Here is a 4,399-nt window from a genome sequence, read left to right on the forward strand (position 1 = left end):
AGTGCGGTGCGGGTGAGGGTGCGGGTGCGCGGCGAGGGAAAGAGGGAAGGATGGGGGGAGCCGGCTGGCGGGCGCGCGGGCAGGGGGTGGGGGTGGGAGGCACGTCCTTCCCAGTCCGTTCTCAGTCTCCAAGCTAGGCGCTCACTCCCGCCGACCCCATTCACCCGCCTCTTCTCTCCTCCCCTCCACCCCCTGTTCCTCCATCCCAGCCCCGCCCCCTGGCCCGGCCTGTGGGTGTGCGCAGGTATCTCCTGCCTCGGGCTACAATCCCTCCCAGCCCCCCTACGGCGCCTCCCCCCCCCCCAGTCCCCTGTAGCTGGAGGGGAAGCGGAGCACGTTCCCTTTCCCTTTCTCCCTTCCCCACTTGTCTCTCCTCCCCATTTCTTTCCCTTCCCTCCTTCTCTACTCTCCACCCCCCCACACTCTCCGCGAGTGGAGGGTATACAAAGGAATGCCTTGTGTGGGGGAAAAGGGAAAGGGGGGCGGAGGGTCAGGGTAGGGGGCTCGGCGGGGGAAGAACGAGGCTAGAGAGACTGCTGGTGAAAGAGGAGTGGGTTTGGGGGAGGGTCTGCCCTAGGTAACCATTCGGACCCGCGCGAGCTACCTCCCCGCCTGGCCCCAGGTCTGCCCGGGGAGGAGGAAGCGCTCTCTCCGGACGATCCGGCCCCCTCCCTCCAACCCCGCCTCCAGGATGGGGGGGGCGGCGGGGAGGAGGCTGGAGAAAGCCGGGCAGGGGTCGCCTTCGCTGCTCTGAAGCTCTGTGCTTGCAGTAATTTGGTTGGTTCCCTCGTTGCCTTTGCTTGGGGGCAGGGGGGCCGGTGGAGAGGAAGAGCTGGCTAGGGGTCTGCCCTCTGCGCCACTTAGGCTGAAATCAATTCCACAGACATTAATTAGGCGCTTTCTATGTGCCAGGCCGGGTGCTAGGGTTAGGGTGGTGTTGCGGGAAAAGCGCGAGGTTTGGGAGTTCGTGGGCCCTGGGCTAGCATTTCAGCTCTGGCCTCTCTAAGCCTTGTTGGGCAGGGCAGGCCATTTATGCGGAAATAAAAGGGCCGAGCGAGATGAAATCTATTTAGGAGTCTTCTACTAAGAGCCGTGTGCCCTGGGAATAGCCACTGCCCTTCTCTGCCCTCAGGAGCTGCGGACTGTGTTTGGAAGCGACTCAGTGTCCTGAGATTCTGCCCTTAGGACCCTCAAGGAAGAGAGCCCCTGCCCCTTTCCTTCGTCGGGGGAGGGAGGGGAGGGAAGTAAGGCTTTGGGGTTTGGGGGGACTAAGACTCCAGAACTGGGGAGCGGGGCATGGTGGGCAGCCTGAGGCTGTGAGCAGAAACTGACCGCGCAGCTTGGTCTAGGCCCACTCGTAGAATGAATGGATGAATCTCAAAGCATTTATTAAGTGCTTTCTGTTTGCCAAGTGCCGTGGTAGCCTTGAGCGTAGAAATCGAATAACAAGTCAGCTTCTGCTTTCAAGGAGCACACAGTCTAGTCGGGAGAGGAAATGGGGAGAGAACTGCAAAAGCCCTGAGCTCTCACCTGGTCCACCCCATCCCCCTTATTTTACAGATGAGGGTCACAAAGTGAAAGACTTGCTGAGGTCGCATGCAGTAGGTAGCAAAGCCAGGATCTGAACCCAGACCAGCTTGACTCCAAACCTAACACTCCATCTCAGGACACCCTGGAGCAATCTCCCTTTCCCTAAAATATACCCCATCCCTTTTCCCCCAGGCCTCATCTCTTTGCAGTGTCCAGGAGCAAATTCAACTCATCTCTCCCGTCCCCCCACCAAAAACAAAACAAAACAAAACAAAAAGACCAGACTTTCCCGACTTTCTGTTCCTCACACAGGACACTCAATCCCCAAACTCCACGCCCCATTCCTGGAATGCTCTCACCCCTCTTAGAATCTCTGATTTCCTTCAAGACTCAAGACCCCATTATAAGAAGCTTCTCCTGATTTATGCTCCTCCCCCACCCACAACCTCGAATTTATTTTGCATATATATTATTTTATTTATTGCTTATTTTGTATTTTTCTATATATTTCCCTATTATGTGTTCTCTCCTCTTAGAATGTAAACTCCTTGAGCGTGGGACTGTTTCCCCTTTTGTCTCCAATACCAAGTAATGTACCTGGCATATACGGAGGTGCTGAAGGAAAGCTTGTTGATTGAGTAACTGGTTTCCTCATTTCTAGACTTCTTGACACTCTTCCCGGTGTCCCTCCATGGCACCACCATCCTCCTTGGTGGCCCAGGATCAGCATCCATACTCATTTTCATCTTCTCTCCTGTCACCAAATTCCTTCCCCTCCTCCCGCCCAACAAACACGTACACACTGACTCACTAATTTCTAGCTGTTCTTCCTTCTTACTATTCCATGAAATGTCTCTTCAGCCCCCTGTGGAGGACATCTGGGATGACATGGACAAGAGCATCTCACCCACGGAACAAGCGGGCAAAGATGAGTTATCTTCTGCATGGGTTGGAGAGATGTAGGAAACCCACAATGATGAGGTCACATCAGTCTATTCAAAATAGATTTTCCTTTCTATTCCCACAGCTGCCATCCTAGGGCAGGCCCCAGTTCTCTCCACTGCGCTGCTGCGGAAGCCCCACAGGACCACATAAGTTATGTGATCTAACATCTAAGGGAACTCAGAGGTCATCTAGCCCAACTCTCTCATTTTAGAGAGGAAGCAGGTTCAGAGATCTTGAAAAACTTGCCTTAAGAGGTGGCATGCTCTCTCTACCTATTAGAATGGAGTCCTCTAGGGCAGGGACTGTCTCATTGTTGTCTTGGTATAAGCCCCTAGTATAATGCCTGGCACATAGTAGGTGCTTAATAAATGCTCATTGATTGCTTGATGGATGTATTTATTTTGAATGTACTTTGTATTGACTTTGATAGGTCTCTGTTCTCTCAATAGTATGGAAGCTCATTGAGTTCAGGGACTGTCTCATTTTTGTCTCTGTGTCCCCCAGTGCCTAGCACAGTGCCTGGTTCAGAGGTGGTTGTTGTTATTTGTCCTTTGTTCTTGAAAAGGACCATGACATCAGGAAGATGATGCCATGACTTGCAAGTGAATTGGATTGAAGTGAGGCAGGGCTGTGCAAAGTTACCAGCCTCACTTTCTCCTCTGGAACCACCTGGGTCCAGTGGCCAGATGTAGATCACGATGACTGGAGATGACCCCAGATGTAGTAAGGGACCTTGGCTTTGTAAAGGCAATCAAACATGAAAGACTTAGTAACTCTGATCAGTACAGCAACCCACCACAACTAGAGAAGATTCATAATGTAAAATACTATCCACCTCCAGGTCAAGGACTGACGGCCCCAGGGTGTAGACTAAAGCATATTTGTACTGTTCTTTCTTCAGAACATCACTAATGTGGAAGTATGTTTTGCATGACTTCGTACATATAATGAATATTATATTTCTTGCCTATAATGGGTGGTGCCAAAGTGGAGACAGGGAGAGATTCTAGAATTGAAAATAAAAATAAAAAATATTTTTAAAAGAAAGAAAAAGGAAATGGAAATGTCACAGCTAGATCCTTATATCAGGGGCTCTAAACCTTTGTGTCACAGATTTCTTTTGCAATCTATAAAGCACATTGACCTCTTCTCAGGACCCATGTTTTTAAATGTATGAAATAAAATGCATAAAATGACAAAGGAAACCAATGATATTAAAATACAGTTATCAAATGCATTTTTAGAAAACAAGCCATGACCCCGGATTAGGAACTCTTGCCTTAGAGCGTAGAATACTCAAGTCAAAGCTGGAAAGGACCTTAGAACATAGAATATCAGAGTACCGGGTCCAGTCCCCTAATTTTACATTGGTGGAACCAGAAGCCCAGTGTGAGGCAACAGGCTCAAAGAGAATAAAATAAGGGCTCCCACCCACATTTTCAGGCTTAATATAAAATCACTGTAAATCATGGACTGTTCATTCCAGATAAACTGCCTCCCCAGCCTATTCTGCAAGCAGAATATTCTGTCTCCAGGCTCAGCCTTTCCACAAATGGCCTCTCAGGCCTGGAATCCCTGTCTTCTCAGAATATCACCAGTTTTCTTCAAAACTCAGCACAGGAAAGCCTTTTGTGATCCTCTCCCTGACTCTACTGTGCCCTGCCTTACCCTATCCACCCTAGGTCCCTAGGTGAAGTACTCATATATTCTCTGTCTCTCTCTCTGTCTCTCTCTCTCTGTCTCTGTCTCTCCCCCTTTCTCCCTCCTCTCTCCCTCCCTCCTCTCTCTCTTTCTTTCTCTTTTTCTCTCTCTCCCTCCTCTCTCTTTCCTTCTTCCCCCTCTCTGTTTCTTTCTTTCTCCCTCTTCTCTCTCTCTCCCTCCTCTCTCTCTTTCTCTCTCTTTCTCCTCTCTCTCTTTCTCTCTC

Source organism: Vombatus ursinus, unplaced genomic scaffold, assembly GCF_900497805.2.
Source record: "Vombatus ursinus unplaced genomic scaffold, bare-nosed wombat genome assembly UNPS02003292.1, whole genome shotgun sequence".
NCBI classification, from domain to species: Eukaryota; Metazoa; Chordata; class Mammalia; order Diprotodontia; family Vombatidae; genus Vombatus; species Vombatus ursinus.